The sequence below is a fragment of the Symsagittifera roscoffensis genome, chromosome 5, assembly GCF_963678635.1.
Source record: "Symsagittifera roscoffensis chromosome 5, txSymRosc1.1, whole genome shotgun sequence".
Classification (NCBI taxonomy): domain Eukaryota; kingdom Metazoa; phylum Xenacoelomorpha; order Acoela; family Convolutidae; genus Symsagittifera; species Symsagittifera roscoffensis.
Genome location: NC_087066.1, coordinates 54170183 through 54179487, shown reverse-complemented (window position 1 = coordinate 54179487; position 9305 = coordinate 54170183). Strand labels below are relative to the sequence as shown.

General features: G+C 31.1%; 1 protein-coding gene across 1 annotated transcript in view; it reads left to right on the top strand.

Moving 5' to 3' along the window:
- Positions 1-490: 490 nt before the first annotated feature.
- LOC134846428 (melanopsin-A-like) overlaps positions 491-9305 on the top strand; it is a 48226-nt gene continuing 39411 nt past the window's right edge. The window contains exon 1 of the mRNA XM_063863784.1: positions 491-584. The gene's annotated coding sequence lies outside the window, so the exon portion shown is untranslated. The remainder of the gene's footprint in view (positions 585-9305) is intronic.

Sequence of the window (9305 nt, the reverse complement as noted above, 5' to 3'; positions counted from 1 at the left end):
CGGCTCCTTCAATTATTCTTGCAGTCGAAATAATATAACTCGCTCACAGGTTTATTTTTGTCGATGGAATGATGTTGGTGAACACGATTTTACCTTACGCTCACTTACAGGTCATCGTCGCCAATTTGGGAGTTAATTTGTTTATTTTTCAGTTTGTTTTGTTTTTTAGAGTGGTTTAATTGTTTAAAGCAGCCTTATGAATGCGAACACTCTAGATGAGGTCGAAAAATCTATAAAATTAGAAAAGTGTTTCAAAATTTGAACTTAACACTTAACACTTCTCTTTCTTAATTCTAATCAAATGGAATAATTAGGGGGGGGGGGGGGGGGTTTCGACTTCGTTCCATGCGGCGCATGCGAATTAACTTGTAGAAAATTGGGGATAAGAAGCGTAGGTTAAATCTAAGTAATCCTTGATGAAAATATTTGCCATATTTCATTTAATTCTTATTGGCTGTCTTTGGCATTTTTCCCACACGGTTTTTCCTCTGTTTTTTAATAAAAACCATTCACAAATTACAATTCAGAGAATGCTGTACAAATTCTACTCATTTAAAAGAGCATAATTTCAGTAAAATTAAACGGTAAGTTCAATTTGGTAAAAAAATTCTTAATAATTTGCTGAATTTTTAGCAAAAATTGAACCAAATGACCTAATCATTTGGTTCAATTTTTTCATTTTTTCATTAACAATCAGAAGAAAATATCGATACTTTTCTACATTTTGTTCTTTATTTTGAACATTACTATTTTTTATCTATGTCTTTGCAAAATTCTTTATTCGTTTGTTTTTATGTTTCGATAAGTTTTTTTTCCAATACATTCTGCGTCTAATAATAATTGATTAAAATATAATTGAAAATTTTTAAAATTGGTTTTTAAAAAAGCTGCAACGCAAAGTTGATAGTTCGACCGACTCTCGAAGAAAACCACGCAAAGTTAACGCTCAGCTTAGTGTTTTCTCTAGAAATTTTTGGCTTTTTGATTGGCTTTTTTTTAATAATCATTATGCTATGCAGGCACGGATCTAGAATTTTCTCGAGGGTGGCTTTAATTTTTTTCTAGGGAGCCTTTATGCCAATATATATTTACTTTGTTGTGGGAGAACGCGCCCAAAAAAAATCAAAAGATTTGTCCACTTTTTTTAGGTCCCAAATCTCATAAAGACCCTAATTTTAGGGCAAATAAAAAAAAAACAGGCCAATAAAGGCGCTTTTAGGCCCCTTTCGGATAATTTTGACCACAGTTTTTTTCGGCGCGCGCTCCCACTTCAAAGTTAAAATATATTGGCATAAAGGCTCCCTAGAAAAAATTTAAAGGTACGTGAGCCAAAAATGGATATACCAAAATAGTATTAAGGGAGGACCCTTTGGGCCCCCGCACTCAGAACAAAGAGAAACTAATCGATTATATTACAATTATAATTGTATTTTTATCAAAATTATAATTAGTTATAAGCGCCAAATTTAGATGTTTAAGCGACTTATAATCCATTATAATGATAACATTTTTCATGACATTATAATAAATTATAATCAATTATAATTGATTATAATTTTTTCGAAAATCTCTGATAATCTGTTATAATGTCTTGAGATGTCTTGCCACTTTTTGGTTCTTCTGAACACAAAGTTTTACCACGAAACAAAAGTTTCATAGAGATCCCTTCATATTAGTTGAAAGAATCCCGCGGTAGAAATATAACTCTTCTATAAAAATCATGAAACTAAAGCAGTGTGCTGATGTTTTGGTGGTCAAAAAAACTTAAAATGTGCATCATGAAACAATTATAATTAAGAAGAAATGAAACGAAATCATCATAAGTTTGAATTGGTTTGAAAACTGCTAAAACAATTTTCCCATTTTTCTCATAAGCCAAATATATATGCAATTCAGGTGGAAGGTCGAAGACAAAATGGGCAAACAAAAGGGATTATAAACAATTATTATCAAAAATAAGTTCGGATAAAAAATCGATTAAAATTTTTTATAATTGATTAGATTTGATTCCAAAAAGAGAAACTATAATCGATTATTAATTGATTAAAATCAATTTTTTCTCAATTATTGAATGAAAGGTACTAAATTCATATTGTAATAGATTATTAACGCTTGAAACTGGATGCAGGTTGGCAGGGAGTCGAATACCTGAGGGGGGGGGATGATTTTTGCGTCTGAGCCCTACACGCCCCACCTAAATCCGCTGCTGATTCTAAGTAAAAAAAATGATCTCCTGGAGTTTAATTTGTTTAAAAAAATATGAGCAATTAGCATAGGCGATTCTAGCTCGGAGCATTTTTGTGTGCGAGATAGTAAATTTTGCTACGTTTTCAGTAACCCGGGTATAATAAACTAGTAAACGAACAGTTTTCTTTTGCGCATTCAGGATAGTGCGCAGCACACCCATTTGTGATCACAAACATTCCGGTATCAATGCCCACTTTACATTTTTTTTCAGATTTTGGTCTGAATGAAAACCGCACTAAGAGTTTTTTTCAGCGCATTTTTGGAAATTGGAACAATTATATTCAAATTTTAATTTATTTTAGTTTACGGAAGAACTTGTAGATAACTTGAAAAAAAACTTGAGGCACCTAAAAACATAGTTGCAACTCCCAAGATTTTGCACTGATGCAAAAAGTCTCGTTGTGTTGATTTTCGAAAAAAGGAATTTACATTTCTGTAGTGATAATAGTAGGAAGACAATGTTGGTGGTCGAAATCATAGTTTTCAGCAAACAATTTCTATACCTCAATTAAAATATGATACCCTTGCACGTATGACGATTTTTTCCTTTAAAATTTTTTTGGTAAACTTCTGTAGATTTTTGACAATTGCCTTTTTGCCGAAGTTTGGACTGACTTTGAAGATTTTATATAAGATTCTGAAAACGTAACCCGACATATTCATGCGTAGCAATTTTTTCCGAGCTCAGTTTGTTCTAAACTAATTTGAGTTCTTGTAATGTTCAAACAAATTTGGTGACATAATTTATCATAATTGATCATTGAGAGGTTAAAAAAAGAACAGTTCAACGTTTTTAGTGTTCATGACTTTTTGACCAAAACTATTGGAGACAACAGTATGAGGCCAAGTTACGTGTTTGAAAAAAAAATTAAGCGGATTCCGCAACAAGCCGAAAAGAGATTTGCCGCCGATTCCGCAACATTACTGGTTTGCTGTAATCTACTTTGCTCTTATGAACAAACAGCTAAGACACTTAATCTCTCAAAATTGCTCCAAAACCAACTAGTTATGGGGCAACGGAATCCGCGACAAAAATAGTGTGCCTAGAAAATGTTCGTTATATGTTTTGAGCGCGGAATCCACTGATTTTTTATTAACTTTTTAATTTATAAGTCAGAGGCGGATCTTCAGAGGCAGAGGGGGGATTTTAAAAAAATGAAAATTTGGACGAATTTTTCTAGGTGGACCAAATTGATTTTCTGAGCTCTCCCAAATCACTTTAAAGACTGCGCGCTGACAAATATCTGAAAAAAAAAACAGGCTAAAAAGGCGTTTTAGGCATTTTTTGAAAAATTTTGACCAAAAAATAGAGTTTTTTCGGCGCGCGCAAAACCTCAAAATTATTATATATTGGCGCCAAAAGCGCCCTTAGAAAAATTTTAGGGTCCAGTCAGCTAAAAATGGATATTTCTCAAAATAGTACAAAGGGGGACCCTTTGGGTCGGCATGAGGTCGAATCCCTGAAGGGGATCCGCCCTTAATATGCAAAAAGTCTTTTTCAAATATAAACACGCAGTAAGTTTGCCTGATAATTGGAATAATTTTGTGCCTGAAAGCAAAATTCTTTCAAAAACGTTTTCGATGTTTTGGAAGGAATTTGAGCCTCAATTTAAGATCCGCTCACGCATCGAACATCCCACCTTCTAAATGATGAATGATGGAAGTTTTAATTTTTTTAATTGGTTCTATTAACAAATGCTGGCTGAAAGTTGATAAAGGGCAGGCCATAATTTGTTCGTTAATGAAGCAAATTCCTCTAAAAAAAGCTTCAAACAATTGTCTTTTTTGAGATTTTGTTTTCATCTATAGCGCTAAATGTTCCTCTAAATTTTGCTCAAAGTCATCTTTGTCAACTGCAAGTCAATTCAAAGCCCTCTTGTACTGTCCTCTGTAACCAACAAAATAAATTTGCTTACGTTTTAATTTAACGCTATCAGACTTGAAACTGATTGAAATTAATTAATATCCAAAAATTCTCATTTCTTATATGACAAAACAAAAATTCCTACTTCGGTTTATGCAATTGAGGTTCGAAATTCTAACCGAAGTATTTTTTTTAAACAAAAATAGCTTATAAAGCTTACAACATTATAATAAAACATTAATCAATAAATCATTTTGTGAGCCTCCTTTTTTCTCTATTTTTTTCTTATAGTTTTTTATCTACTTTTTTATTTTTATAGTTTTTTTCTCTACAGGATTTTTTGAATTTGCGATTCATCAGAAAAGATGACATATAACATTAGAATTACGTCAGAAGACGAAGAAGAAAAAGAGTTAGAGTGATTGAAAGAATGCGAAACGAAAATTAAAAGAAGGAAAAATTATTTAATATATGCTTATAAACACATAAATCCAAGGTGACATTCGATATCTAAAAAAGAAAAAGAATCCCGCATCCAGTTTCAAGCGTTAATAATCGATTATATTACGATTTTAGTACCAGTCTCACTAAAATTGAGAAACAATCGATTTTATTCAATTAATAATCGATTATAATCACTCTTTTTAAAATCAAATTATAATCAATTATAATCAATTATAATCGATTATAATCGATTTTTTATTCGTCTATTTTTCGATAAAATTATAATCGATTATAATTGATTATAATCCATTATTTTTATTCAAATTTTTATTTCATTAGTTTTGCACAAAAATCCATTATAATCGATTATAATTGATTATAATCCCTTTTGTTTGTCCATTTTTGTCTTCGAAGTTGCATCTAAATCGCTTATATTTTATGCTTTTTGTGGACATTGGTTTCTATAAAAAATGAGAAAAATATTTTAAAAGTTTTCCAATTGATTCAAAATTATAATTTTTTTTTTCATTTCTTCCCCATTAGGGTTGTTTTGTGATGCATATCTTAAGCTTTTTTAAACACCAAAACATCAGCAGACTGATTCAGTCTCATGATTGATTCGGAAAATTTATTTTTCATATACCGCGAGAACCTTTCCCTTCATATGAAAGGATCTCTATGAAACTTTTGTTTCGTGGTAAAACTTTGTGTTCAGATGAACCAAAGTGTTCAAGAGATCTCTCTTTTAGAGATTTTCTTACTGACACAAAATTAATAACCCATAGAATATAATTCGAATATCGCAAAATTTCGGCAAAATGAGAGATTATAATCGATTATAATCGATTATAATTGATTTTAAGGGTTTTTAGTAAGAACTGTAATCAATTATAATCGATTATAAGAGATTATAATCGCTTGGAAAATATCACAATTATAATCAATTATAAATCTCTTAAGGACCTAATTATGGTAATTATAATCGATTATAATTGTCAAAAAATCATCATAATAATCCGTTATAATCGATTATTTACGCCTAAACTTGGATGCGGGATACGACAGATTTTTTAAAGTATACGCTGATTTTTTTCGAGTTTATTTTATTTAAAAACTCGTCTTGCATTGTCTAAATATTCTTTTATGGGGGAACTTTTAGAGGCTTACTCACGCCATTGTCAATTGAACCACACCCCTTTCCGCTAACGAAGAAAAAGCGAATCTGGAAAACATGACGAGGTGATTTTTCTCCCCCTAAATGGATGTTTGTTCACTTAGTCTTGCGTTATAACCAGATATTTGATATGAATAGGAGATAAGTTTAAGTATATTGAACCAGGGTTTTTTTAAGTCGGTCAAATTGATTTTCCGAGCACTCCCAGAGCACTAAAAAGACCCTGTTTTGACCACAATTTCTGCACCGCAGGTGAATTTGCAAAAAAAACAAGCCAAAAAAAGCCTTTTTAAAATTATTTAAATTTGGTCGGCCAAAAAGTGATGTCGTAAAATAATACCAAGGGGACCCTTTAGTTGGTGAGTGGGTCGAATTCTATCATTATTTGAACAAATTCTTATATTCCATATTATTCATCATTAGTGCAAATTTTGTTTCGATTAATTTCCAAATAACAATTCCAAATAACTTTTTGGTGCATTATATTCCCATATATCTTATTGAGAGATTGGCGAACTAGAAAAAATTCAGTTTTTTTTGGAAAAACGGAAAAGAATGCAAATTGCTGAAAATTAAGTTTGTGTACAAAATGTTTTTAATACAAAACCCAATTGAACTTTTCCAACAAAATGCTTGATTGAAAAAATAGGTTTTTCCAACGAAAATAGTTATAACCAAAAAGTTATAACATAGACCTTTTACCGGACTCGGTGAACAATTTTGATTGACAGATGTAATGGCTCCATTTAGTCTGGTTAAAGACAATGTTTTCACGGTTTCTCAGCCAAGTTTTGTTTGTTCCAACCGGTGGAATCCCTCATACGCGAAGGACCGAATTATCGAAAAAAAAAAATCAGCCTATCAGATTTCAGTAATCTAAAATTTGGAAAGAAATTAAACATTTCCAGGGACAACATTTCGCAAATATAAAAACGGCAGAAATATGCAAAACTTTCAAATTGTCACTGACCGCAGCCGAATTGAAACAAATTTTATATTTCAAGGGTTTTGTTATGAAAGAAGCAAAGTATTGTTTCATTTAATTTCTTTTTAATTGAATGGCAAATGTTTCTATTTAAAAATTGACTTTCGGCTAATTGTTTCGCTCACGAGTTTTTTCGCTTACTTTTCGAATAGTCCAGTATTTAAAAATTATCTTAATTGAAAAATTGCATTGAGGTCTGGTGAAAGGTCGGTCTGGTAAAAGACCTAGCCCCCTTGAATCCCAAAGTATTGTTAGATTTTGATTTATTTTCAAAAACCGAAAAGTTTTAATATATTATTGCTAAAGCTGCTGAAAACATAATGGTAACTTAATGAAAATTACATATCTAACGTATTTTGCCTTGACTAAACAAAATTTAGTCCAAAACATTTCTTATAATCTTTTAAAGGCGGTAAAAATGTTCTTTTTTGATCAAATGCTTCGCTAGAGAGAGTGCATTATCTTAGAAAAGCGCCAAAAATTTACTTTTTTGCATTTTTTTTTATAATCTGAGAAATGAACTAATTATACGAAAAGTAAATTCTAGCTTCATGATCTTGTTGTTCCGACTTTCGATACGAAATTAACGGAATATTTGTGCTCGGGGTGCGTTTTTTTTGTCTACAGACAAATTACGACTTTTCGAATAGTCCAGTAATTAAAAATTATCTTAATTGAAAAATTGCATTGAGGTCTGGTGAAAGGTCGGTCTGGTAAAAGACCTAGCCCCCTTGAATCCCAAAGTATTGTTAGATTTTGATTTATTTTTAAAAACCGAAAAGTTTTAATATATTATTGCTAAAGCTGCTGAAAACATAATGGTAACTTAATGAAAATTACATATCTAACGTATTTTGCCTTGACTAAACAAAATTTAGTCCAAAACATTTCTTATAATCTTTTAAAGGCGGTAAAAATGTTCTTTTTTGATCAAATGCTTCGCTAGAGAGAGTGCATTATCTTAGAAAAGCGCCAAAAATTTACTTTTTTGCATTTTTTTTTATAATTTGAGAAATGAACTAATTATACGAAAAGTAAATTTTTGCTTCATGATCTTGTTGTTTCGACTTTCGATACGAAATTAACGGAATATTTGTGCTCGGGGTGCGTTTTTTTTGTCTACAGACAAATTTCGACTTTTTAACTAGCCATTTTTGACGAAATTTTTTTATATCATTCAAAAGGTATTGTTGTCTTGAGCTTAAATTTAAAAAGATATTTCACCTTTGATCGTTTTTCGTAAAATTATGGGGGTTTAAAGATCGGCATTTTGGCCAATTTGGGACAATTAACGCGCGATATATTTCGCGCTATTAACGGAGATTTAATGAGTCTTAGAAATTGGTTGAAAGAAGCTTATTTGCCATAATTGATGTGTTACTGGAAGGTATGTGGGGGGATAATTTTCACAAAAAACTTCAAATTTTTTTACCAAATTTTATTCATTTATCTTTCTTTTTTTTACATTTAATTTTTTCATATTATTACTGTTTCATAGACCTTTAAAGGCAGTCTGAACATTCAGGGCTTTGTCCTGATACGAGCAGTCTTGTTACCTTTATGATAACTTTTGGTAACAATTTTTTTACCTAAGCTCAGTCTCAATCTTAGTGAAATCGTTAATGGCTCAAGCTTTTTGAAAGACTTTTGCCAATTGTTCTTGGCTACGATACAACCAACTTATAATAAGAAAAAAGAAAACAAAAAATTTTATATGTTGTTCAGTGAAATTTTATAGTCATACCGATCCTTGTTATGAAACTATACAACTCATAGAGCTTTCATGCATTCTTCTAGCAAGTTTTGTTCATCGGCGTTGCTTGAACAAGCAATTTAAAATTTTTTAAAAAAATCTGTGTACTGAAAGTTATTTAGAGCCAGGGGGAGCTTTAGGGGGAACTTCCCCTCACCTGGGTTTGGATTCGACTCCTACCCGAGTTGAGGTTTTTCACCTAATTTGAAGCAAGATTTGAGCGGTTTGAGCGGTTTTTTTAGACATACATACATACATACATACATACATGCATACATACATACATACATACATACATACATACATACATACATATATACATACATACATACATACATACATACATACATACATACATACATACATACATACATACATACATACATACATACATACATATATACATACGTACATACATAGATATATACAAAGATACGTACATACATCTATACACACATACATACATACATACATAGATACAAACATACCTACATTTATACATGCATACATACATACATACATAGATACAAACATACCTACATTTATACATGCATACATACATACATACATACATACATACATACATACATACATACATACATACATACATACATACATACATACATACATACATACATACATACATACATACATACATACATACATACACATACTTACATATTTTCCAGTGGTTGTTTTCCTCGAGCATTTGAAAAAAGTCGCTCACATTGTTTTTGGTCAAGACATCGAAACAAATCTTGCTTGAGTTGAGAACGGTTATGCACTTTTTTAAATTGTAGATAGTATTTCAACTGCATCTTAGCGTCACATTACCTTT